The sequence below is a fragment of the Mauremys reevesii genome, unplaced genomic scaffold (genome assembly GCF_016161935.1).
Source record: "Mauremys reevesii isolate NIE-2019 unplaced genomic scaffold, ASM1616193v1 Contig51, whole genome shotgun sequence".
NCBI lineage: Eukaryota > Metazoa > Chordata > Testudines > Geoemydidae > Mauremys > Mauremys reevesii.
In genome coordinates this window covers 433,128-460,508 of record NW_024100864.1, presented here as the reverse complement: position 1 = coordinate 460,508, position 27,381 = coordinate 433,128, and the positions used below count along the sequence as shown (strand labels likewise).

The following is a 27,381-nucleotide window of genomic DNA, read 5'->3' as shown; positions in this document are numbered from 1 at the left end:
CAGTCAATGTTCCAGTCCTTCACAAAAAGACACCGTGTCACACATGCTGGCCATCATGGCCATCGCCTTTCCCTCCTCTCTGTTAAGTTTTAGTATTTTTGCACAGAAACTTTTTTCTTCCCTGAAGATGGGGACAGGCATAAATGAACCACAACACAACTAGAGAGTAATCACCACAAAATGATCTCACTCCTTGGATCAGTGACACCTAATCTTTACTTATCAGGAGACCAGCCAGGATTAAGCAACTATAAACCCCGTGCGCTAACAGGAATGAACACAAACACTCCCTTGTATCTGAAGAGATGGTTAGTTTTACCCTAATGCTAAACTAGGAGACTAAAGGAAAGGCAGGTGGTGCCAGATATAAAGAGTGAAACACGAGACAATCAGCATAGATTATGCCCCATAGTGAGCTGCAGATTATTTCTAAATTCTTCTTATTATCATCAGTGTATTATTTTTCTGGAGTCTAGACATTGACTATATCTTGACCAAGAAATTTAGATCTTGATAAAATAATCGACTATCCCTGGTTAAGGGAATGGACTTGATACCCTACAAGGTGTCCCTACACAGGTTCAGAGTACTAACAGCAGTGGCTTCCTTTTAGCCATAGATTTTAATCAGGGCAATAAATTGAATCTACGAACTCCTGTAAAATCATTTTCCAGCCCGACTCCTTCACCCATTGTGTGGCATTTAGGGCATTGGGCACCATATGGACGTTTCATTTCCCTCCTCAATTTCACACAGAGACACAATTTCCTTTGCACAGATCCATGAACAGCAAAACCTCCCTCTGTCTCTTGTCTGAGCAGGAGCATTCGATTCCATTGAAACCTTCTCTCCTGCAATGGCGATGGTCAGACAGAGGACGTGGCCACCTTCACCTCTAACAGTGAGATATTGGCTCAGCTCTTTCTTTGCTCTGCTGCTGTTAGTCCATGAAATATCAGGGATGGAATGCAAGGCTGAGTTCATGCACCAACCTCCTGAAACATTTCAGTGCCCAGAGAAATCCCTGTTTCAGCTGTTGGAATAATATGGTGGAAATTCCGAATAGGAAAGGGACTGTCTGAATTGTCAGTGTGGGAATGGACAACAACCTATAGCAATGTCATTAACCACAAACACACTCTCATCCTGCTCCAGCTGGGAAGGAAATGGAGGCAGGAACTCTTGCTGTTCAGCCATGGACACACTTACACTAATGCACAGCCAGGAGTGTGCTGGGGAGCTAGTCTGAGGCAATTTAGTGACAATTCTGTGAGAACAGAATCATGGTGTAGTGAAGTAAATGTACATTAAGTACTTGTGGCTGAGTGGCTAAGGTGATAGACTAAACATCCATTGGGGTCTCCCCATGCAAGTTTTAATCCTGCCAACTATGGAGGCATTAGTATGTTACTAGTGCCTGAGTGTCCATGAGCTGGATTTAGTCTCACTGTGAGGCTGGTTACACTTAAAATGCTGCTGTGACACTGCTCTAGCACTGTGGAGTAGACAGCTGCTACAGTGATTAGAGTGGTTTTCCATCCCTGTAATAGCTGCATTGGCAGAACAATCTTTCCTTTCATTTAGCACTATCTAACCACAGCTTAGGTCAGCTTAATTATACTGATTTTGGGGTTTTCACACCTGAAAGACCATCATGCTCTACCAACTGAGCTAGCTAGATTTAAAGTCAGTCATCTGCCCAGTCACAGTGTAGAAGGAGCCTGAGGTGTTTGTTGTGAGCTGAGGTTCCTGTCTGACATTTGCCTTCTTTCCTGCTCCGTTATGTCTCAGCGAGCAAACCGGAGCTGTCACAAGGCTGGTTAGATGCTGCTTTCTAGCCCAGAGGCTGGGGTTGATGCAGCATGCTGTCGCCATCAGCTGGTCAGAGTAACCAGGGTGGGAGGGTGGAATTTGGATTCTCCACCAGTGGGAGGTGCTGTTGGATTCATCTAGTGGGGAGAGTCTGAGTCTGAGTTCCCCACACACATTTCACAGGGAATCAGGTCCCTGAGGAAAAACTCAAAAGCCCAGGCCCAGGAGTGTCAGAGAAGGGAATCACTGTTTACACAGCCTTAAGAGGTGGGTGAGGGAAACCTGCAGGTCCTTAGATCCCTCCAGCGCCTGATAGAACCATTTGTGGGAAGGTCTGGGGAAGCCGAGGAGGACAAGGAGACAGGAAAAGGGCTTGCAGCTGTTGCAATCCCCATGCTCCCAGCAGAAGTGTCAGGGGGCTCAGTGCTCCAGAACTCACAAGATGGCAAAGCTCAGAGCCCTGTTACACAGAGTCAGAATGTGATCAGCTCACACCCAGGAGAGCAGCACCCCTCCCTTGGTCTCTATGCCAGAGCTCCTATCAGCTCAGTGTCCTTCCCACAAGAGCGGGCTGCTGAGAGGGTTGCGATGGGGTAAATGAAGGCAGAGGAGGATTGTTTCCTCATGTGGTTTTTGTGTGTCTCTGTGATCCTGCTGGAGGGAAGCATCATTTGAGTTTGTTTCAGTGACTTGGGTTGGGCTGGGGTTGTGACCCTGAGCACAGGGGTTCTCTGCTCTTAGCCCCTCAGGGAGTGGACAGTGGAACAGTTTCAGAAGTGGCTAAGTAGCCTAAAAAAAAGAGAAAGTGTACCATAAGTGGGAAGAACAACACCATCATCACCTCCTGGTGGTCTAGTGGTTAGGATTTGGCACTCTCACTGCCAAGGCCTGGGTTCAATTCCCAGCCAGGGAAAAATGGCTTTAAACCAGAAAGCTTCAATTATTCTTCACTTGCAATGTAAACAGATCCATTGTATTTTCCTGATTCCCCCCATCTTCCCAGTGTCTCCATGGCAGGGCTGGCTCCAGGCACCAGCGCAGCAAGCAGGTCCCTGGGCTGGTCAATGGAAAGGGGAGGCTTCAGCGGCAATTCTGCCCTCTCAGTCCCTCTCAGAGGGAAGGTACCACCAAAGTGGCAGCAGTAGAGCTGCCATTGATTACAACTTTTAATTTTTTTCCGCTTGGGGTGCCAAAACTACTGGAATGGCCCTGCTCCATGAAGACAATTTATTAAATCCCAGATGCGTGGAGTTCTATCAGTTCTCAGCCTGAGTCCTTAGGTCTTAATCCTGAGGCTATTGTCCCATCATGGGGCCATTTCCCGCCTCTCTTTCATACAGAAGCACAATTTTCCTTGCACAGACACAGGAACAGCAAGATCTTTCTCTGTCCCTTGTGCAAAGCAGGGGGCCAAATTCCATGGAAACAATGGACAAGCAGGGGCCCTGGGCACATCCAGCCCTGGCCGTGAGATGTTCCCTCCTCTTTCTTTATGCCCTGTTGTTATTTCATGGATAGTCTGGGATGGGGAAAAGCTGAGTTCACTCCAGGTGGAGGAAAGAACCCTGAAAGTCTCAGGACCCAACTCCTGCTACCAGGATCACCGAGGTGCTGGGAATCTGCATGGGAAAGGGACTGTATGAATAGTCAAGGTGGGAATGAATAACAATCTATAACTAGATCCACCTCATTAATCACTGACACAGGCTAATGCTGCTGCCAATAGAAGAAACTGGGAGAAATTCTTTGCTGCTCAGCCATGGAAACAGTGACCCAATTGCACCACAGTGAATGTACTGGGAAAGCTGGACTTTACAGGCAGGTGTAAAGCAGATCCTAGAAACACCTGGAGCTCCCACAGCACTGCTGCCACAGGGTCAGGTGTTGAGCGACTCACGCCCCCTCCTCCCATTACCTTCCAGCAGGGGTGGCAGCGCCCCACCCAATGCTGGGGAGAGACCTGATTATATCTCTGCACCCTGAGTCAGGGCACCTCTCTCTGCCCCACACATCAAATCTGGCCCTGCTGCAAGTGACCCTAAGAACCAGCAATCTCCAGGACAGCAGGTTTGGCCCACTCAGAGCAGGGAATGTGTCCCCCAGGCTGCTCTTAGGCCACTGGGTGCTCTGGAAACAAGAGGGCTGAGTGTAACCCAGGGTCAGCAACCTTTCAGAAGTGCTGTGCGAGTCTTCATTTATTCACTCTAATTCAAGGTTCCGCATGCCAGTGATACATTTTAATGTTTTAGAAGGTCTCTTTCTATAAGTCTATAATATATAACCAACTATTGTTGTATGTAAAGTAAATAAGGTTTTTAAAATGTTTAAGAAGCTTCATTAAAAATTAAATTAAATACAGAGCCCCAAGACTGGTGGCCAGGACCTGGGCAGTGTGAGTGCCACTGAAAATCAGCTCATGGGTCACCTTTGGCACACGTGCCATGGTTGCCTACCCTGGTGTAACTCATAGCAAGCAAAGACTATCTGGGGATGTGGCTCACTGGTAGAGCACATGCTTTGCATGTATGAGGTTTTGGGTTCAATCCCCAGCATCTCCAGGTTTCTTTTTCACCCTGCTGCTTTGCTCATGCCCAGAGGATGTGGCCCAGCAGTCTCCTGCAGAATTTCAATCCTGCTCAGTGAGGGCAAGTGCCAATTGCATGGAAGGTTGTGGGGTTCTGCTCCTAAGTCACCTCAGTACATGTAGATTCCCACCCGCTGTGCTGCCTGGGACAAGGGTAGATGAGAAGGGCGAATCCTCCAGCACTGGAGGAAAGGTCCATCTGCACAGACTGAGAGCCAGGAAACAGAGGGGCAGTCAGTGCTCAGAGAGAGAGGTCAGTGATTTACACCCACCAGGGGACACTGTCTTTTTGAGGCGAGTGCAGCTGGCTTGGGATAGTGCTGACGATGGGTAGAAAAAGGCTGGAGTCAATGACAGCCGAGACCACAGAAGGGGAAGGGAATGGCAGCCCACAGAAGGTCCTGGGTGCTCAGATACCCCAGTTATTGCACCCTGGCCTGTCACAGAGAGAAAAGACCCAGCAGGACCCAGCCCCTACAGTGATCCATGGACCAAGAACCTGGCTGGGAGTGGGGTGAAGGTTCCCTGTGGGCAAAGGGTGTTAGCCAAATAGGCTCATTCCCCTGGAGCGTTCCCAATTACAAGGAGGCACGGAGAGACAGGGGACGGTTACCAGATTCTTTATTCGGTCAGCTGAGCAGGTGTCCTTCTCGGCTCGCGCCTGAGAAAGGAGCACACTATACAGGTCGAGACAGGTCCTTTTATACCTTCGATTCGCATGTCAAATTCTGCTAACCTATGCATTCTTTACATTTGTGCCTGGTAATAATTAGGAAGCATCTGTTCCCCCTTACCCCTCCTCATATTCCTTTTCCATGGTCGTGGAACATTTGTTTTAACTCATTCCCATTTTTGGTATACATTATATATCTTGTGTCCATGAAACTTTGGACAGGGTAGCAACTGGAAAAACAGGAGGAAGATGACAAATGCCTGAGCATATATTTAAGCAAGCATATATCTGGCCTTATTTGGCTTAAGCATATATCTGGCCCTTTGTCTAACAATTCCCCTAAAAGCAATTTGAGAGCCTTATTTGACCCAGTCTTCAGCTTTTACTGGCTGATACATAGCCATCATCCGTTGATGTATCATTCGATTCACCATTCGTCGAACCAAGGTGACTACACAGGGAGCGAAGCAAGCTGGGGTCAATAGGGTTGTAATAAAGAGTACAAAGAGAAGAAAACCTTCTCGCAGCCATCCTAGTTGCGGCAACCAGGACGTAAACCAATCCGTATTCCAACCACCCCAGGTTTGGACCGGGACGTGAGCTAACTTCCTCAATTCCTTTGTTATTTGTTTTACTGCTTTTCCATTGTCATCTATTTGTAAGCAGCAGTTAGACTCGTTTAACTTTGCACAGATTCCTCCTTCCTCTGTAACAAATAATCAAGAGCTAGATGATGCTGATAGATCACATTTCTCATCTGAGTGGACTGATCGGCTAAGAGATCAAGAGCCTCAGCCGTCTGATTAGTTATTATTTCCAAGATAGCTTGCAGCCTGATTATCCGATTTAAGTTGTAAATGGGCTCTCTTGCCCCTGCGATCCATTCATTTGGATTCCATGTAGCTGGCCCATAATGTTTTATAATTCTCTCAGGGGGCCATTCCTGAGCTCCCCACGTTTGGGAGCTTCCAACGGTCAATGAGGAATCCAACCGCCTCTCCTAATCAGATCATCGTACACCTTGGCTCCCAATTTGCCTCCCTGTACCTGGTAGCTTAGGAAGAACAAAGGCCTAATGTAGCCGACGTAACATATTCCTGACCAATTTGAGGGCAATCTTCGATAAGCGTATTGCCCATATCAGTAATGGCCTTTTAGGGCCCAATTTCCCTTTGCAAAGGCCCTCCCAAGTCTCAGAGGTAGTCCTCGGGGCCCGGCTCTTCATAGTATAAAGAGTTACCCATCTCTAGGGGACCCCTAGTGCGATGGACGTACCTTCGGGATTGCAATATTCATTTCCACGCCCAGCCCTTCCTCCAACCACAATTACAACCGAATTTAGGGCTATTGGTTGTAGACCAGAAATGGTTGAAATGGGTTACCGAGTTCCATTAGAGTGTTGCCATGCCCACTGGTACCAGCGTACCACATGGTCCTTACTGATGGTGTTGTCGTGCTGGCAACTTATAAGAGGGCATCAAGAACCCATCTAGTCCTACGGCCTTACAACCCTCGCCAGTATGCTGTTGGTAGGAACATTGTACCCAGCTATGATTAGTGAGTTGCGTGGGTGTCGTTCCATCGCCCTGATATTTAGAACAGTCATACGTATGGCAGCTAGGGTGATCGTGGCAGTCAAACCCTAGAGATGAGGTCCAGTCACATTGACTTTCACCCACAGACCTCCCTCTTGTCGAGTCCGATTGAGACAGAGGATCCCTATTCCAGAAGAATAGAGCGCCAAGGACTGCTATCCTCAGTCCAATGTCCCGTTCCATCATGGATATACTCAAGTTACTGATCCACCATTTAGCTTGTACCGGCTGGAGCTACCAAGGCCACTCATTCCAATCCCCTGGACCCCCACAAACCCAGCAGCTGCTAAGATTAAAGGAATTAGCTATTGTCTCCCCTAGTTGCACAAACCTATTCTCCCAATCAGAATAACAGTGCGAATATACAAACAATAGTATTAATAGTAAATGCATCATCGTTTTCTCTTAAACAATCCTTTTAGTCCGTCTAGTCCTTGATATTCCCAGGCGGTGTCTTCGCCCGTGCCACCCGGGCCTCCGGAGCCGGGCGGACAGAGGGCTGATGTCCTCTTCTGTTGAGTCGGCTTCCAGGTTCAGGTTCAGGAACCGCTTAACCCGTGTGTGGTGTGACCATTTGTCGCTCCCGAGGACTTTAACCGCGGCTTGGCTGATGAGCGAAACAGTGTGTGGACCGTCCCACCTCGGCGTGAGAGGGTCACGCTTCCACTTTGATAAGGACCTGGTCACCGATCCGGAATGGATGCACGGTCTGGTCAAGGGAAGGAGCCTGGAAAGGCGCGCGTATCGATGCAGCTGTAACAAACAGATTGCAACCGGAAACCTGTTTCCATAGTAAGTCATTTCCCACTTCCCAGGTTACGTCCTCCGGAACCCTGGGATGAGTACTCGGGAGAAACCCAAAGACCAGCTCAAAGGGTGAAAGTTTAAGACCCTTTCGCGGGGCCCTCCGAATGCGGAGTGAGGCGTGTGGCAAAGCATCGAGCCACTTTAAGTTAGATTCTGTGCATATTTTAGTAAGAGTATCTTTGAGAATTCTATTCATCCTTTCCACTTGACCCGAGCTCTGCGGCCTCCAGGGTGTATGTAGTTTCCACTGTATGCCGAGAGCCTGGGATACCTGCTGGACCACTTGTGAAACAAAGTGGCTTCCCCTATCAGACTCAATTACTTCGGGGAGATGGAAACGAGGAAGTATTTCTTGTACCAGGGCCTTAGTGACAGCCGGGCCTGACAATGCCGGGTGGGGTAACATTCCACCCATCCGTAGGTTGATCAACAAATACAAGCAGGTATTTATAGCCTGCAAGGGCACCTCAGCGAAGTCAACTTGCCACCTTTGAAAGGAACATAGCCCATGGTCGGCCTCCCATCGGGCAGGAGGGCCACATCCCTTCTGGTTAGTTTGTTGACAGACGGCACAGTTATTAACAATTCTCTGGGCCTCCATGTGCATGCCCAGCCCCTTAAGGGATCTGGAGGCCAAATCAACCATTGCCCCAGACCCCAAATGTCCCTCTCTATGCAAGAGCCGGAAGATTTCCTGGAGTACTGGCCTGGGTACAAAAACCTCTCCCCCAGGCAGTCTCCACCATCCAGAGGAAACCTGCCGGCCTCCCGCAGCCTGGGCTTGACCTATCTCCTCGGCCGTGTATTGGGGAGGAGGGGCTTTAGCCTCAGTGTCCTGAACCATGAGAAGCCATAGGGCCCCATCTCGGGCGGCCTCCTTCGCAGCCTGATCAGCCAGCTGATTATACCTTCGCTGTTCGGCCTCTGGGGCTTTCCCATGGGCACGCACATGTATCACGGCAACCCGGAGAGGAGCATTGGGACCTCGAGCAACATTTTAATGAGGCTCCCCTGTGCAATCTTTTGGCCTGAGGCCGTAATGAATCCTCTTTCTCTCCACAGGGTCCCATGTGCATGCACTACCATGTAGGCATACCGACTGTCGGTATACAAGTTAAGGGTTGTCCCGGCTCCCAAGCGGAGAGCCTCAATGAGAGCCACTAGTTCCGCTGCCTGAGCAGATAAGTTGGAGCTGAGTTTAGAATTTGTGTATCCCTTTATCCTTAATCACCACGCTGCCCCAGTAAATCGCTTGCCATTTACCACATAACTAGACCCATCAACATATCCCTCAACATCAGGATTGGGCCAAGGCAGATCTGAAAGATCAGATCGGGTTTGGTCTCTTGTTGCAAGACTTCAATACAATCATGCATAGGACCGGCCTCAGAGGAGGCCTGGGGATCAGGCAAGAGGGTGGGCAGGTTAAGGAACTGACTGTCTTAAAGGTCAGATTGGGGGCCAGCAGGAGCCCCATTATCTAGTATGTCGACTGGGGTTTAGATGCTTTTCCCCAGCACCAGTTCCCAGTATCTGAGGCACCCCGTGGGACCACAACTTCAGTATCTCCACCCAGGGTTAATTTTCGGCTTCCTGAACGAGGAGGGCGGTTGCTGCTACGGCCCGCAAACAGGCAGGCCATCCTTTGGCGACGGGATCCAAGACTTTTGAATAGTATCAATGGGTCGCCAGGTTGGTCCTGACCTCTGGCACAGGACTCCAGCTGCCACCCCTCTCCTTTTATGAACGTATAGGGTGAATGGCTTTCGGGAATCTGGGAGAGCCAGAGCAGGAGGCTGAACCAAGGCTTCTTTAAGCTCTCGAAATGCTTTTTCCATTTCCTTGGTCCATACCCAGTGAAGCAAACCTTCCTTAGTTAGGGACTCATATAATGGTTTAGCTTTTCCCCCATAGTCAGGAATCCAGAGTCGACAAAAGCCAGTCAGTCCCAGAAATGCTCTTAATTCTCGGGGTTCGGGGCTGAGGGCTGTCGAGTATAACCTGAATTCTTTCTTTCCCCAAACTGCGACTCCCTTGGCAGAGGTGATACGAGGAAGGTGACCTGTTGCTTAACTAATTGAGCTTTCTCCGTGAAACTTTATATCCTTGTTCCCCAAGGTAATTAAGGAGCTCTATTGTGTGTTCTTTACATGCTGCCTCTATTTCCAGTACTTAAGAGTAGATCATCACAATATTGAACTATGTTTCCATGCAGGGTGGTTAGCTAGGAATGGAGCCAGGTCCCTTTTTAGCTGGCTGCCAAAAATCTCAGGCGCACAGGTAAGCCCCTGTGGGACAACGGTCCAGAGATATTGGGCCTTGTAGTGGGTGTCCGGATCCTCCCATTCAAAAGCAAACAACTTTTGAGATTCTAAATCAAGGGGAATGGAAAAGAAGGCGTCTTTTAAATCTATTACCGAGAACCAGCCGTGGTCTTTAGGTACTTGGCCTAAAATCGTATGGGGATTTGGGACAACTGGGTAGGGGGCTTCTATTAGTTTGTTAATCTGTCTCAGGTCCTGGACCAATCGATACTGTCCGTTAGGCTTAGGCACTCCCATTATCGGAGTATTGTATGGGGACGTGCCTTCCCTTAGCCATCCACACTGCAGGAATTTTTGAATCAGAGGTTTCAGCCCGATTCGAATGGTTAACTTAAGGGGGTATTGTTGAATTCGGGCCGGGCTACTTCCCGCCTTAAGGGAGATGCGCGCTGGTGCAGCATTCTTAGCCCGGGCAGTTCCTCCCCCCTCTGCCCAAACCTCAGAGTTAACCCCCGGCAGCTGGCTCTCGTCACTCTCCTGACATTCCGAGGAGTGATTTCCAGCACTTATGAGAGCCATCTGGTAGTTAGAGGTTTGTTGCTTCGGGATTCTAACTTCCATTTTCCCGTTCTCGAACGAGATATCCGCCTGCAATTTAGTGAGGATGTCTCGTCCGAGTAGTGCTATTGGACAGGAGGGACTACAAACAAACTGGTGAGAGATCTGTTGGTCCCCGACTTTTACTAGGAGAGGGAGAGTTTTTTCCAAAACTCTGATCTGCCCCTCAATCCCTTGAACAATTGCACTTCCCTGTGTTCTACCCCGGGGAGCCTTATTGAGGGGGAGTAGACTAAGGGTAGCCCCAGTATCGATTAGGGCTTCAATTGGGCGGCCCCCCTCCACTTTAATTTTTACCGTGGGATCCAAGCTGGCAGCTTGTGCTGCCAGGAGGGGCCGCTGGGTCCCCCGGCCCCCCTATGGGGAAGATCTCTCTCCCGAAAGTCCTGTACCGTTGTAGTAAACGGGGGAGGGAAAAACCCTGTCCGTGTACTCTTTTCCTTTGGCATGTCGCCGGGGGCATTCGTTTTTCCAATGTCCCTCCTCCTTACAGATAGCACATTGATTTCGCCTAAACGGGACCCTTTCCCTACTTTTACCCGGTGGCCCCGGTCGTCCTTTAGCCTTGCCCCCTTCTCCTCATTTCCCTCCCTTAGGGCCAGTGCAAAACGCGGGCCCCTTTCTTCGTTCCTCATCGTCTCTGCGATCATAAACCTTCATTGCAATCTCTAAAAGCTCCCTTATATTTTTAAATTATAGTTGGCGGACAAGATTTCTTAACGGGGACCGGGCTTTTAACGGGGGCACGGGCCATCAGAGTTTTAAGATTTTGTGTTCTACATTTTTGCAACCATGGGGAGGGTTGGCCACGAGATCCTGCCAAATATCTATATAAGGATATTGATCCCAATTGCCATTCCGGGTCACAGTGCTATGCACAGCTTGTACGATCTCTGGTTTGAGTGTTCCCCCCTCGGGCCATTCCACCCCGAGTGATGCCCATTCCAGAGTACAGAACTTTATAAGATTGTCCTTACATAATACAATGCCATAATCAGCCTGGCGTCTAAACGCTTTCAATTATTCAACATACACCCTAGGTGTCCCAAGAAAGGTGCTTTGAGAGGACCCCATTATATTTTGACCTGATCTATTAGAGGGAAAGAAGAGGAGGAGTATCATTCATTCAGGGTTCCACTGGGTCACGAGGTTCGGCTGACCCCCCTTGCGATCAAGATTTTCCGGTCATCGAGTTTCCTCTACAGAAATCTTGGGGCGGCTAGGATCAGCTTAAGTCCCAGACCTGGTCAGCGGCATTCACTCCTTTCATACACACACAGGTTCCCTAACTGCTTGCTCAAATGATTATAATTTCGGTTTCCAACAAAACATTACTAGAAAGAACAAGAATACTGTTGTCAAAACAGGATCAATCCCTGGGGTTGTTCCAGGTCCCGTAATTGCCCAGAACAGTCCACGAACTGGTGGAGTTAGTCATTGGCAAGTAAATATTTAACAAGGAACATTACACATTTGATATATCAACATAGTATACTGCAGTCCACTATCCCATGCACGTGCTACCTAGAGGGTTCCCGTGTCCAACCTACACTGCAGGGGCGCTCCTGTTAGGTATTATACCTCAAACCCGACAGGCAAACGCACTTACCGCCTGGAGTGGCGCGTCCGGCAGTTGGACTCCCCTCTGCGCCGTCCGCCTCTGCTTCCGTGACCTGTGGAGTTCTCTATAGAGGGGGCGCAGCCGTCCCGGCCGATTGAGGCAACCTGGAACTCGAGCAAACCACAGCCCGAGGTGGCCACTCTCCTAGGTCGTCCTCGGCCGCCGGTCAAGCGCCCCCTACAGGGAGAGAAGTCCTGCCGCGGTCGCCATTTGTTAGCCAAATAGGCTCGTTCCCCCTGGAGCGTTTCCAATTACCCCAAGGAGGCACGGAGAGACAGGGGGACGGTTACCAGATTCTTTATTCGGTCAGCTGAGCGGGTGTCTTTCTCGGCTCGTGCCTGAGAAGGAGCACACTATACAGGTCCGAGACAGGTCCTTTTATACCTTCGATTCGCATGTCAAATTCTGCTAACCTATGCATTCTTTACATTTGTGCCTGGTAATAATTAGGAAGCATCTGTTCCCCCTTACCCCCTCCTCATATTCCTTTTCCATGGTCGTGGAACATTTGTTTAACTCATTCCCATTTTTGGTATACATTATATATATATCTTGTGTCCATGAAACTTTGGACGGGGGTAGCAACTGGAAAAACAGGAGGGGAAGATGACAAATGCCTGAGCATATATTTAGCTTAAGCATATATCTGGCCTTATTTGGCTTAAGCATATATCTGGCCCTTTGTCTAACAACGGGAGCTGAAATCCCTCAGTGTCCTGGAGTTTAAGCAATGGAAGCTTCAAACCCTGCAGGGGTGTGGGCTGAGGTGCATCAGCAGAAGGTTGGGCTGGACGGGCGGTGGGTTTGTACAATTTTGGTGGTGCCCAGAATGTGACCAAGTCCTGCCCCACCTCACCCCACCCCCAACCCCACCCCACCCCACCCCAGCTTTAGGCCGATTCTCCGATTCCCTGAATCGGGCCCCCACCTAAGAGGGCCCCGTGCCCAAGCCCTGGTACCGTGTACCAGCAAGAGCCGGTTCGCCGCACTGGGGTGGCCCGGCTTCCCAGGGGCAATTTAAAGGGCCTGGGGCTCCCAGCAGGGGCTGGGATAGGGCTGGGAGTAGGGCTGTGGGGCGCTGGGGCTGTTTAAAAACTCCAGGGTTCCCATTGCTTCTACCACCCAGGCCCTTTAAATAGCCCCAGAGCCCCCGCTTCCCCAGGGCTCCCTCAGCTATTTACCAGGCCGGGGCAGTGGACGCAGGGAGCCCGGGCCATGTAAATAGCCCCGAGCCCCAGGCTGCTGCTGCTACCCGGTGCTGAGGAGGGATGAGGGGGCACTTACCGTACAGGGTGGGCTGTACCCCCTGCCCTGCCGCCCGCCCCGCACCCCCCGCCCCGCCGGCCCCAGCCCCGGCCGCCCCCCCGCCGCAAACCCCCGGCCCCAAGCCAGCCCATCTCCAGCCAGCCCTGCACCCCCTGCCCTGCCTGCAGCCAGCCCCTGTCTCCAGCCAGCCCCACCCCTGCCCACAGCCAGCCCCTCACCCCCGGCAGCCAGCCCCGCACCCCGGGCCCTGTCTCCAGCCAACCCCGCTCAGACCCCCCGCAGCCCGGCCTGAAGCCCGCCACCTCCCCCCCCCCCCCGGCCCGCCCCCGCCCTCCACCCCCGGCCCTGCAACCCCTGCCCTGCCTGCAGCCAGTCCCGCACCCCCTGCCCTGTCTCCAGCCAACCCCTGCTGCACCCCCCTGCCTGAAGCCAGCCAGTCCCGCACACCCTGTCTCCAGCCAGCCCCGCACCCCTTGCCCTGCCTGCAGCCAGACCCTACCTCTAGTCAGCCCCTGCCCTGCCTCCAGCCAGCCCCATGTCCACTGGTGCCCTGCAGTTCCCAGGGCAGTAACCCTGCACACCTGCTTCAATGAGGGGGCAGGAGCAGCTGAACCCACACATGTGCACACCCTAGGGTGACCAGACAGCAAGTGTGAAAAATCGGGACAGGGGGTGTTGGTTATTAGGATCCTAGATAAGAAAAAGTCCCAAAAATTGGGACTGTCCCTATAAAATCAGGACATCTGGTCACCCTAGCACACCCCCAGGGAGTGGCAGGGACCCACACATGTAAAACGGAATTCGTTTCTGGTTCAGGCCCATCTTTTTAAAAAAGAACTTTAGGTAGGGTTAACATACACCCGTATTTTCCTGGACATGTCAGGCTTTTTGGTTCTTAAATCACTGTCTGGGAGGAATTTTTAAAATTAAAAAATTTAAAAATTCCTCCTGGGAAAATACAGACACATGGTAACCCTATTGGTACAAAAAATACATACTGTGGCACATCCCTTAAATCAGAACTTTTTATAGGGAACCGGTTCCTAAGGAATGAAAGTCTTTTTTATGTATACATATATATATATCTATATAAATTTTTAGTTATCCCTGCTGGGGCCTGGCTGAAAATGACTGCCCAGAGCAGGACTGCCCAGAGGATTCCGGGGCCGGGGTCTGGCGGCGGGGCCCTTCCGTTCCGGACCCGCCGAAGTGCCCCAAAGACCCGAGGCGGGACCCCCGCCGCCGAATTACCGCCAAAGCGGGACCCGCGCTGAAGTGCAGCCCGGTCTTCGGCGGTAAATTGGCGGCAGGGAGAGGCAGGTCCCGCCGCGATCTCGGGCACTTCGGCAGGTCCCGGAACAGAACGGGTCCCGGCCGCCAAAGACCGGGCTGCGCTTCGCGGCGGGTCCCGCTTCCCGCCCGGCCCCAGCCTCTACCCGGCTCCTCCTCACCCGGAGTCTCAGCGCCTCGCCGAACAGCCGCAGCGTGTGGCGGCGGGGCCTGAGCTCCGTCCAGCTGAGCCGCGTAGGGAGGCGGGGCTGGGAGCCCACGCCGAGCGGAGGAGCAGAGCTCAGCCCAGAGCTCTCAGTCCCGCCCCTGACGACGCGGCTCGGAGCGGGGCGGGGCTCAGGGGCCCCAGCGGAGACAGGGCATTTGATGCGCTGAGGCTCCAGGAGAGGCGGAGGCGGGAGCCTCCGCTGTTCTCTTGGGGCCCGTGCAAGGCCAGGGCCAGAGCAAATTGCCCCCTTTGCCCCCTCTGGGTGGCCCTGGTCCAGAGTTTGAGAACTGTCCCTGTTCTCATTGGACATATGGGGAGAAGCCTGAAGTACAAAGAAGGGAAGTGACCTTCCCAGGGGCCTACACAGCAAGGTGGTGGCAGAGCCAGAAAGAGAAGCCAACAGTCCTGACTCCTGTTCTAATGGACAAAAAAAAAAAAAACCCAGAGAAAGGGCTAGAGCCCAGGAATCGAGATGGTGGGGATATTTCATTGAAACCATTTCTGTCAGAAAATCCTCCTCAGACTAAACCAGTTTGTTTCTCGAAATCAAAACAAGTGAGATGAAAGTTCTTTGCAAAAATATTTTGTTGAGCCCTGATTTTCAAACTAACCATCGGATCTTGAATTTCAGACACTGAATGACCTGAATAAAGTGCTCTCAGATGAGCTCCAGACCAACAACAGTGCACAATAAATACTCAGCAAGTATTTGAGGAGAACTGCAATGTTAGAGAGAATCATGAACTGCTCAGAGACAATTAATGCAGAGGAGCAGCAAAATTCATCAAACATATGACGGGTTCTGACTTATTTCCTTGGGCTTAAAAGAGAACAACAAGGACCTGAGTCTCCTCCCTGTCAATAACCCCCTGCTCAGCCAATCAGGGTAGAGTCTGAGGACGGGAGGCTGAGGTTCTCGCCCAAAGGATGGCCCAGGTCACCGGTGGGGATCACTGCCTGAGCACTATTTCAGCCCCACACTTTGGGTGGACCTCCCAGAGTGGGAGCTGCAGAGCATTCCCCTGAGACACATACGCACACTCCTCCTGGTGTTGGGAGGGGAACAGGAGAAAGGACAAAAGAAGCAAGAGACAAAGAGAAAGGAGGGAGGGATGGATGGATGGAGGAAAAGGTGAAACCAAAAGGACAAACCCTAATGACCCCAGTGATTCTAAGGGACAAAATCCCAGGTGTGCAATAAAATTCTGCCTCCTTAAGCTCGTGTTTTCCATGCCTAGAATTCAACTGTCACCAGATGGATCAGACTGAACAGGTTTCAAACCTCGAGAAGGCTCTTACCTTCTAAACAGGGACGGCTGTTTTCTAGTAAAATCAGGACAAGGAAGGAGAAAACTCGAAAGAGGTTCCTCCTGGCACTCACGTACGTGAACCCGAATACTCTCTCAGTCCTCAAAGAGAGACCGGGAGAAGGAGACTTGCTGAAGCAAAGCCACAGGGGTCTCTGAGGTTTCCCTGGCCCCTCGCCCCTGTCCTGCCTGGCTGATGTCAGCATCTCTCTGTGAGGTCACCACCTCCCCACCACCTTTGACCAATAGTCTGAGCCCCTGCAAAAAGCCTTTGTGATGTCACTGCCACACCCCTCCCTTGCTGTGCTAATGTCCTGCCCCTGCCCAGGCACTTTGGAGGTTTGAGCTACTCCCTGTGGATCACCCCACTCAAGGAGCATTCATTCTAGGAAGCAAGCCGGCTAGACAGGAAAACATGAGACAGAAAAACACGTTCCAGAAAGGCATCTAGTCTCCATTAGATGACATCAGGAAATGGTGAATCCACCACTTTCCTTGGTAGATTGTTCCTGTGGTGAATCATCCTCGCTGTTGAATATTTGTGTCTTAGTTGTAATATGAATTTGTCTCTTTTCACCTTCCAGCCATTGGGTCTTGTTATGCCTTTCTCTGCTAGATTAAAAGCCCTTTAATGCCCAATCTTTTCTCTCCATTAAGGCCCTTCAACACTTCAATGAAGTCACCTTTCAATCTTCTTTTGATAAGCTAAACAGGTTGAGCTCGTTCAATAGCTCACTAGAAGGCATTTTTCTCCAGCCCTCAGAACATTTGGTGGCTCTTTGGTTATCAGACTCCTGAACTGCACCTGGATATGGTTCTTGTTCTTCTGCACAACACAGCTCCTGGAGAAGAGGGATCTGCAAATGTACATTCATATGACAACTTTGTTTAACTGATGAAAACATAAACTAGACACTTAGAGGATTGGAACTGATTTCAGCAGATGGACAGCTTTGCTAGGTTTTTATGCATTTGGACAGCGAAATGTTGAGTGTTTACATTCATATCAAGCACTCCTGTATAGAGGAGCCCCTGAACATAATGGAGAATGGAAATGAAAATGTTTTCCTTTTTTGTTAAAAAAAGAAAGAGGGTTATAAGAGAACAGAGGGGTTTGAACTGAGAACTACTTGAACTGCAGTCAAGCACTCTACCACTGAGCAAGATCCCCATGACACTAAGAGTGTGGAATCGTGATGTCCCGGACTTTGAAGGACAAACCCTGATTCCTCGAGCTCCTTTGCAATTCCCAGACCACAGGTGGTTTTAAAAATGGGGTTTGATTAAACTTCTTAAATGTGGCAAACACCACAGCTTGCACACCCACCGATATAGTTTCTCCCACTGACATAGCTGCCACCTCTTGGGAAGTGGATTAACTACACCCCCAGGAAAACTCTCTCCCATCAGCATAGAGCAGTGGTTCTCAAACTGTGGGGCAGGACCCCAAAGTGGGTCATAACCCTGTTTTAATGGGGTCGCCAGGGCTGGCGTTAGACTTGTTGGGGCCTGGGGCTGAAACCAAAAGTCTGAGCCCCACCACCCAGGGCTGAATCCCTCAAGCTCTGGTTTTACCCTCCCCTAACTGGGGCAGGCCTCAGGCTTTGTCTCCTCTGCTTGTGCTCAGTGTGGAGGGGCTTGGTGCATCTTTCCAGGACCATGCAGTAAGTTTTTTTTTTAAAAAGCAGAAAGGGGTTGTAGTGAAAGGAAGTTTGAGAAACCCTGGCATAGAGCCTCTGAATATGTCTAGACTTGGCTCCCTGGGGCAGATCAGATACTGACAGTGCAGCCATGGAGACACCACACCCCAGCCTGGCCTAGCAGGCAAGAATCAATCCTCCATAAACAAATGCGTGTTGTTTTCTAACCCATCTCCTAAGCCCTCAGCCACCACCACTTAACAAAGGGGCTTTCCTACACTATGGTTCTGGTCTCACTGAAGGGTCATTTCCAATTGTTTGCTCAGAGCAGCATTAGGGAAAATGGTGCCCTGGGCAAAGTTTGTACTTTGGCACTTCCCCATTGCCCCTGGACGATCCCCACTCCCCCTTTACCGCTAGCTCCTGCACTCCCACCCCTTGCACCTCCTTCACCCCTACCTCCTGCCCCCTCCTGTGACCCCTTTGCCCTTAACTCCCTGGGCCACCAGCCATTGCTCCTCTCCTGCAGCCCCTTCACATGGCTCCAGTGCTGGGGGCCCCGCACTTGTTCTCCCTTTCCCTGGGCTTTGGCATCACTAGCCCCTGCTTAGCCAGTAGGGTTCAGTGGTCCCCAAAATGTGGGGCATGACTCTTAGGGGGACACAGAGGAACATTCATGGAGTCAATGAAATGAATTGAGCTTCTTCAGTCTCTCGCTGCAGACATTTCCCTTGTTTTTAAAGGCAAAAATCCTGATCTTTCCAACGGGAGCTGCTGCTTCAATGTTCAGTTTGGGGAGGGATTTGGCTGCACTCGGAGATCTGCCCGCGGGTTACAATCTGCGATCCGAAGGGCCGAACGCAAACAGCGTTTAGATGGGACCGTTAGTGCCGCCCCCGTGTGGCCAAAGGTTAGAACCGACGAGCAGAGTTTACAGCTGGAGCCTGGGACGCTCCTGAACAAACTGGGCCCGAAGCCTCTCGCGTGGGATCCTCGCCGTGCAGCAGGAGGCGGAGGGAAGCTGATTGTCAGGGCTCAGGGCAGCTCCCTGCCAGGCTGAGCCGGTGTCTGTGCTAAGCTCGGCATCAATCAGGTGATTCTGGGAAGTTCGGGGTCCCCAGGCTGCCAAAGGAGGGTGAAGTAGGTCACCCCTGGAGCAGGGTAAAGCTGCAGGGTGACAGTGGGGTTGCTGCCCCTGTGAACAGCTGCTGTAGCACCACCTGGGCAGGACAGGGAGAGCCAGTTATACCCCCCCCCAGCCTGTATCGGGGATGGGAGCACTCACACCCTGGGGACCCACCCACCAGAGATCTACTGGGGGAGAGAGTGGCACCCACCCACTCAGGATCTTGTAGGGGGGGACAAGGGTATCCACACTCCAGGATCCTCTGCAGAGGGACGGACACCCACACATCCAGGATTCTGTATGGGGGGCAGAGGTACCCGGACACCTGGGCGGGGGAAGGGGGCACCAAAACGTCCGGGATCTTACCTGGCAGGACAGCGGCGCATGCAGCTCGACATGAGACAGGGTCGGGGGGAGCAGGAGCATTTCCCAGTTCCAGGCTGTCCCCGTCTGGCCAAGGCACAGAGCTCACAAGCAGAGTTTAAAGCTCCAGTTGCCAAGCTGCAAAGCAAGCTGGGCCCTGTGGCTGGTGCCTGTGATCCCAGCTCCTGGGGAGGCTGAGGCTGGCAGATTGCTTGAGCTCAGGAGTTCTGGGCTGCAGGGGGCTGTGCTGATCGGGTATCTGCAGTAAGTTCAGCATCAGTATGGTGATCCCGGGGAAGCTTGGGATCTCTAGGTTACCTAAGGAGGGGTGAACTGGCCCAGATCAGAAACAGAGCAGGTCAAAACTCCTGTGCTGATCAGTAGTGGGATCACACCTGTGAATAGCCCCTGCAGCGTAGCCTGGGCAAGACAGTGAGACACAGTCTCTTTTTAGACACCCCTACCCCACAGAGCCTGGATGGGGGGATGGGAGCACCCACATGCTGGGGAATCTGACTTCGGGGGAGGGAAGCGCCCAAGCAACACGGATCTTGAAAAGAGGAACAGCGACACCCACACACCACAGAGCCTGGATGGGGGCAGGGGAACCACACACGGGAGCTAGTTCATGGGGTGGGGGACACACCCTTATGCTCCGTTGCACCATTCTTAATGAGAAGAGCGGGGGCATCCGCACAACACGGATCCTTAACGGGCGGGGGGACACCCACACACTCCACTATTAACCAGGAGGGACAGGGGCACCAGACACCCCCAGTAGCATGGAGAACCCCCACATCCACCGGATCCCTCATGGGGGGTAAGACAGAGGGGATTGTAATGGGGCCCAGCGCACCCATGCACCAGGGATTGTTAAGGGTTGAAGGGACAGGGACACCCACACACACTGAGATCACGTCCTTGGAGGAACGCAAACCCTCCACAGAAGGACCTGGTCTGTTCCATGATGGCAGCCCAGCCTGGGTGAGTCAGTCTCCTTTTATACAGGCACGCCCCAGAGATCCTGACTAGGGGGAGAGAGACACCCACCCACCAGAGATCCTTAATGGTCTGGGGTGCACCAACACACCAGGGATTCTTATGGGTGGGAGGAATGGAGACAGCCAGACACACTGAGATCACTTCCTCCCAGGAGCCTGGGCCAGACAGGGAGACACAGTCCCCCTTTACAGATCTGCCAGACAACCTTCCTCCCACTCCCTCCACACAATGTTCTTATTTGGAGGTGAAGCCAGGGAAATCCCATGGAGAATTCTTATCTGGGGAACTGGGGGTACCCACTTACCACCAGGGATTCTTAAGGGCAGGAGGAACAGGGACTCCCACCTCTGCAGCATGGGGGTGGGTCGCCTGCTGGGATCATCGGGGCATATTTCACCTCGTCAGTTCCCTGCCATTGCCTTGGGGGCTCCTTGTTCGCTGCCTCTGGCACCCAGTTTAGCCTCCTTCCTGAGGGCTGAAACGCTTTGATCTATCTAAGGTCTGTGGGATCAATATGTGTCATTGTGTAATTCTGTGTTATTCGGGGGTCAGACTAGCTGAGCTAATGGCCCCTTCTGTCCTTAAACGCCATGAAAACATTTCCTGGTTCCTCCTTGCACCTGACAGACACCACGGTGAGGGGCCCAATAGAGGATCCTGGACCCAGCGCTCTGGCTCTTATGTTACTTGGGGACGTCAGCGCTTTCCTAGCAAAGCTGCTGCTAAAGCGCTGGATTTGGGGAACGGTTCGGCTCCGATTCAGAGATCTGCCTGCGGGGTGTGAACCTGCCACGAGGAGTGGGAAACACAACCAGCAACGGGAGGCTTTGGCTGAGCTCCAGGCTGCCCCCGTGTGGCCAAAGCTTAGAACTGAGCAGCGGAGTTTAAAGCTGGCGCTGGGAGGGACCTGAACACGCGGGGCACGAAGGCTCCTGCGTGTAATGCTTGTTGGGTGGGCAGCTGAGCGTAGCTGATTGCGGGAGTTCAGGGCTGCACCCCGGGGTGCTGAGCAGGTGTCTGTGCTCAGGTTGGCCTCACTATGATGGTTTCTGGGAAGTTTGGGGCTGCCAGTTCCCCTAGCAGAGAGGGGAGCCAGGTCAGCCAAGGAAAAGAGGCTGGCAAAACACTGGTACTAATTGGCCATGGACTGCCCTGTGAAGAGCCACTGTAGAGCTGCCAGGGAGAGCCGGTCTCTCTTTATGCAGCCCCAGCCCCATTCCTCAGGACGAGGGTTGTGCTCAAAGATCTGTGCCCCGTGTTTTTACCTCTGTGTGAAGCGCACAGTGCAAATAACCCTCAGCGCATCAGCTCAGTTCCAGGCTCCACTTCCACCGGCTCAGGCAAGATGGTGCAGAGGAGCCCCTGGGTGGCTGAGGGCAAGGGGGAGAAGGGCCAGGGAGGAGGAGCTTTGTGATCCGCAAGGGCTGGCTTTTTGGGAGGCCAAGCGGGGAGAGGGATGGAGGCCACTGGAGGAGCTGAGCCGGCTGACTGTCCATGGCTTCTAAAAGAAGGGCAAGAGAAGGTCCCGCGGGTGCCTTGCCTCTGGAGAATGCAGGCATTGATCCTACTCCCTTTCGCATGCGAAGCGAGCGCTCTACCACTTGAGCTAATTCCCCTACCTTGGCAAGTGCTGTCTTGATCCATTCATTCGATAACGGAGGCCACATTGTTCCCCGTGCCAGCCGGTGACTCCTTCCAAAAGGGTGAAGCAAGAGCGAGCACCCCGTAGGCTGGCTAGCTCAGTTGGTTAGAGAGTGGTGCTAATAACGCCAAGGTCATGGGTTCAAGCCCCATGCTGGCCACTCGGGTTGCAGGAGGGAGAGGGTGGCTTCTGCTCTTTTGGCTGACTGCTAGGGGTGGCAGAGGCCAAAACCAGGTGGGCCGGGAGCAGGCAAGGTTCCTGCTGGGCGCGGGCGCAGGCGCTGGGCAGGAGGAGGCTCCGGACACCTCGTTGGGCTCTGCTCCCTGGGCTCCTCGCTCCACCTGCTGCCTGAAAGGAACTTGGGCCTGGGGAGGAGACGGGTGAGCCTGGCCAGCTGCCTTCCAGGCTCATAGGAGGCCAGGCTTGAGCTGCCCGCGAAGCCAAAATCGCAGGCCTGCCGGCTCACCCCCATTTCCACAGAGGGTTGACCTGATGGCCCGAATTCTTGCCGGCCGCCAGCTCCACCCAAATGGACCTGACGCCGGATCACGCTCCCCAGCCCAAGCCACAGAGGAAGGCTTAATCCTCGGCACCCCAACCTAGGGGAGAGGCTTCACACTCCGCCGGCGCAGGGTGACCTTTGGGACTTCCCTGGACACCATCCTCCCACCGCCCACAGCCAGACCCCCCAAGCCCACACTCGAGCCCACACCTCCGACAGGAAGGAGCAGGAGGACCACTCCGCCCAGGGGCACCACCACTCAAAGTCAGCTTCACTTGCTTCCTCTTCTACCCCTTTCCTCCCAAGTTATGCACGCCTCACGGGAGCCGGCCCTGGGAAGACGCAGGCACGGCACTCTGACTGGCGCAAGCCAAACGCCCACACCGAGAGTTTAGCACGGGCTCTTGAGGCACTGGAGGAACCCCATGCAGACGCACTGACTGAGCTGAGGTTTACGGCCAAGGGCCCTACCTGTGCAGAAAGCCAACTTGCTTGTGAAAAAGACGCCTCTTTCGGCTCCCCTTCCAAACTTCCAAATGCCTCCAAATGGGAAAACACACACACTGAAACACCCAAACGGTCCTAACGCTGGGGCCAGGTGAAAAAGAAAAGCAAGGAAAAGATTTCTAAATGGCCACCCGGCCAGAGTCGTACAGCTCCGCAAGTGAAACCCGTGGGAGGGACATTACACAGAAAAGGGGAATGGAAAGCTGCCCAAATTGAGATGCTGTGGAAAGCTACAGCCCCATCGCTACTCCTACTCTGCACACTTCTTGCAACAGCTGATGAACGGCCAGGTGCTTTTCGCATCCAAGCCCACACCAGGGAAAGACCTTGAGAAGCTTCCCGTGGCTTGCCTGGTTCAGCTGGTCAGAGTGTGGCACTCGTGGAGGCAAGATGGTGCAGAGGAGCCCCTGGGTGGCTGTGGGCCTGGGGAGGATGGCTTTTGATTTTTCGGCCTGACCGCTATGGGCAGCCAGGCCAAAAGTCAGATGGCCGGCTCTCCCGTCCACCAGGCTCATCAGGAGCCCTTAGTTGACCGGCTCGGAGAATGCGGGCAGCGTCCCCCACTACCTCTCGCATGCAAAGCGAGCGCTCTGCCGCTTGAGCTAATTCCCCGCAGCTGGCCTGACTCTCAGGCACCGGGCAAAAAAAGGCAAGGGCTCTGTGGCCTTAAGCAGAACACAGCCTGAAATGGGGGCGAGGGGGGCGTGCTACCCAGAGCTGGGGAAGGGGGTCCGAGTCCCAGTCACGCTCCTCGGCACAAACACCAACGCTCCCTCCCTGGAGTGTGTCTGGGCTGAGAGTTAGCCCCTGAAACAAGCACCAAGCTTCAGAAGACAACGCAGGGATAGATCACTTGATGATTGCCTGCTCTGGCCATTGCCTCTGAAGCGCCTGGCATTGGTTACTGTCAGAAGACGGGATAGTGGCCTAGCTGGACCATCGGTCTCACCCAGGAGGGCCGTTCTTATCTTCACCACTTTCCTCTAACCCAAGCAAAGCCAGGAGCAGGCCCAGCTCAGCAACTCTAGCAGACTCCCTGGCCCCTGGCCCAGCATACAGCAAAACGACCCTGCCTCCGCCAGGATAGACAGCCACCGACTCCCTCTTCCAGACCAACGCAGCCCTTCCCCGCTTTGGCTGTCTCCAAGCTGTCTGGGTGCTCTGCTCTGCTCCACGGCTGCCACGCTGCCTGAGATCAGGAGGCTGCGAGGTCTCACGGTCTCAGCTGAGCTGGTATCGCGTGCCATCCCGCCCATCTCCTCATTCCCTTCATGGACCCCTGGGATGTGAGTAATTCTGTATTTGAGTGGCTCTCCCTCCCGGCCAATGAGCTTGGCGTAGACTAGCAGGGAGGGAGGAGGAAAGGGATTGTGCTCCAGTGAGAGCTCAGAAAGAAAGGTGCAGGTCCCCCACTAGAGCCCAGCCCAGCAGAGCAGAGCAGAGCAGAGCAGGCTGGAGAATGTGTGTATGGGTCTGACTACTTCTCCCCTGCTCTCCCATTTGAGCTAACTTCCCCCAGCTGTCGCCAGCCTCCCAGTCAGCGCAAGGGGGAGAAGGGCCGGGGTGGAAGAGCTTTGTGCTCCGCAAGGGCTGGCTTTTTGGGAGGCCAAGCGAGAGGATGGAGGCCACTGGAGGAGCTGAGCCGGCTGACTGTCCATGGCTTCTAAAAGAAGGGCAAGAGAAGGTCCTGGGGCTGCCTTGCCGCTGGAGAATGCGGGCATTGATCCTGCTGCCTCTCGCATGCAAAGCGAGCACTCTACCACTTGAGCTAATTCCCCTACCTTAGTAGGTGGTGTCTCGATCCATCCATTCGATAATGGAGGCCACATCGTTCTCCGCGTCAGCCGGTGACTCCTTCCAAAAGGGTCAGGCAAGAGAGGGCTTGCCATTGGTTGGCTAGCTCAGTTGGTTAAAGCATGGTGCTAATAACGCCAAGGTCATGGATTCAAGCCCCATGCTGGCCACTCCAGGTGTAGGAGGGAGAGGGTGGCTTCTGCTCTTCTGGCTGACTGCTAGGGGTGGCAGGGGCCAGGAGTGGGCAAGAGCCCTGCTGGGCGCAGGCGCTGGGCAGGACCAAGGTCCTGACACCTCCTTGGGCTCCCCTCCCAGGGCTCCTCGCTCCACCTGCTGCCTGAAAGGAACTTGGAGATGGGTGAGCCCGGCCGGCTGCCTTCCAGGCTCATAGGAGGCCAGGCTTGAGCTGCCCGCCCGCGAAGCCAAAATCTCAGGCCTGCCGGCTCGCCCCCATTGTCCACAGAGGGTTGACCTGATGGCCTGAATTCTTGCTGGCTGCCAGCTCCACCCAAATAGACCCGACGCCGGATCACGCTCCCCAGCCCAAGCCACAGAGGAAGGCTTAATACTCGTCACCCCAACCTAGGGGAGAGGCTTCACACTCCGCCGGCGCAGGGTGACCTTTGGGACTTCCCTGGACACCATCCTCCCACCGCCCACAGCCAGACCCCCAAGCCCACCCTCCGACAGGTAGGAGCAGGAGGACCACTCCCAGGGGCACCACCACTGAATTCAGCTTCACTTGCTTTCTCTTCTACCCTTTCCTCCCAAGTTATGCGCGCCTCACAGGAGCCGGCCCTGGGAAGACGCAGGCACGGCACTCTGACTGGCGCAAGCCAAACGCCCACACCGAGAGTTTAGCACGGGCTCTTGAGGCACTGGAGGGACCCCATGCAGACGCACTGACGGAGCTGCTTTACGGCCAAGGGCCCTACCTGTGCAGAAAGCCAACTTGCTTGTGAAACAGACGCCTCTTTCGGCTCCCCTTCCAAACTTCCAAATGCCTCCAAATGGGAAAACACACACACTGAAACACCCAAACGGTCCTAACGCTGGGGCCAGGCGAAAAAGAAAAGCAAGGAAAAGATTTCTAAATGGCCACCCTGCCAGAGTCGTACAGCTCCGCAAGTGAAACCCATGGGAGGGACATTACACAGAAAAGGGGAATGGAAAGCTGCCCAAATTGAGATGCTGTGGAAAGGTACAGCCCTACTCTTGCATGAGCTGGGGTTGTTGATATCCTTGCTGGTGTGGAAAGGCAGAGGTGGTTTTGAAGTTCTTCAAATTGTTGTTAGTGTTGCAATTGCTCACCCTAAGCTTATGCCATTAGATCTTTTTCATGGTGTATTTTGTTTCTGAGGGCTTGGCTACATTTGCAAGTTGCAGCGCTGGTGGAGGCTTTCCAGCGCTGCAATTATTCTTTGTCCACACTTGCAAGGTACATCCAGCGCTGCAACTCCCTGGCTGCAGCGCTGGCTGTGCACCCGTTGGGGTATAAGGAATGCAGCGCTGGTGATCCAGCGCTGCTCATCAGGTGTGGACACACACCAGCGCTTTAATTGTCCTCCAGGGAATAAGGAGATATCCCAGAATTCCTGTTCAGCCACTCTGCTCATCAGTTTGCACTCTACTGCTCTGGCCTCAGGTGACCCGCCCTTTAAGTGCCCCGGGAATTTTAAAAATCCCCTTCCTGTTTGCTGCAGCCAGGTGTGGAGTGCAATCAGTTAATCTTTCCAGGTGACCATGCCTCCACGCGGCAAACGAGCCCCAGCATGGAGCAATGGAGAGTTGCTGGACCTCATCAGTGTTTGGGGCAGGAAGCTGTGCAGTCCCAGCTGTAGGAATTATGATATCTTTGAGCAGGTATCAAGGTCCATGCTGGATAGGGGCCATGATTGGGATGCGCTGCAATGCAGGGTTAAAGTAAAGGAGCTGCAGAGTGCCTATTACAAAGCCCGCGAGGGGAACCGCCGATCCGGCGCTGCCCCCACGACCTGCCGTTTTTACAGGGAGATGGACGCGATACTTGGGGGTGACCCCACTGCCAATCCGAGGACCACGATGGACACTTCTGAGCATGGTGGGGGACAGGAGCAGAAGGAGGAGGAGGAGGTGGGGGGTGTGGAAACCGCGAGTGAAGCTACTGGGATGGGGGAAGACACCCCAGAGTCCCAGGAGGCATGCAGCCAGGAGCTCTTCTCAAGCCAGGAGGATGGAAGCCAATCGCAGCAGCCAGCAGTTGCTGAAGGACAAACAGAGGAGCAAGTTACCGGTAAGCGTCTTTTATTTTCAGGGTGGAAATGTTTCGGGAGAGGGGGGGGTTAGGGCTGCATACATGCATGCCTAGATGTGGAATAGCCCCTTGATGTGGTCTATCACGTCGCGGTAATCGGCTGCAGTAATCTCCTCAAAAGTTTCAGCCAGATCGTGGGCAATGTGCCTGCGCAGGTTTATAGGGAGAGCCACGGTGGTCCTTGTCCCAGTCAGGCTAACGCGTCCGCGCCACTGTGCCGCGAGGTGTGGGGGGACCATTGCTGCACACAGGCAAGCTGCATAGGGGCCAGGGCGGAATCCGCATTGCTGTAGAAGACCTTCCCGCTCTTCCCTAGTGACCCGCAGCAGGGAGATATCTTCCAGGAGTAACTCCTGTGGAAAATGTTGGGAGACTGTTTAGTGCAGATCCCCCATGTAGCTGTTTGCTGTCCCCAACGCACAGAAACCCCTGCACAGCCCTGAAGCAATCTCAGTACCCCTGTCATA

At 53.3% G+C, this 27,381-nt stretch overlaps 4 non-coding genes across 4 annotated transcripts; all 4 read left to right on the top strand.

Moving 5' to 3' along the window:
* Positions 1-2,653: 2,653 nt before the first annotated feature.
* On the top strand, positions 2,654-2,725 carry TRNAE-CUC. Its single transcript has one exon. It is a non-coding gene; the product is annotated as a tRNA-Glu (tRNA).
* A 1,573-nt stretch (positions 2,726-4,298) lies between these two features.
* TRNAA-UGC lies at positions 4,299-4,370 on the top strand. The gene has a single exon. It is a non-coding gene; the product is annotated as a tRNA-Ala (tRNA).
* Positions 4,371-21,904: 17,534 nt separating this feature from the next.
* On the top strand, positions 21,905-21,978 carry TRNAI-AAU. Its single transcript has one exon. It is a non-coding gene; the product is annotated as a tRNA-Ile (tRNA).
* A 2,739-nt stretch (positions 21,979-24,717) lies between these two features.
* Positions 24,718-24,791, top strand: TRNAI-AAU. Its single transcript has one exon. It is a non-coding gene; the product is annotated as a tRNA-Ile (tRNA).
* The last annotated feature ends 2,590 nt before the right edge of the window (positions 24,792-27,381 follow it).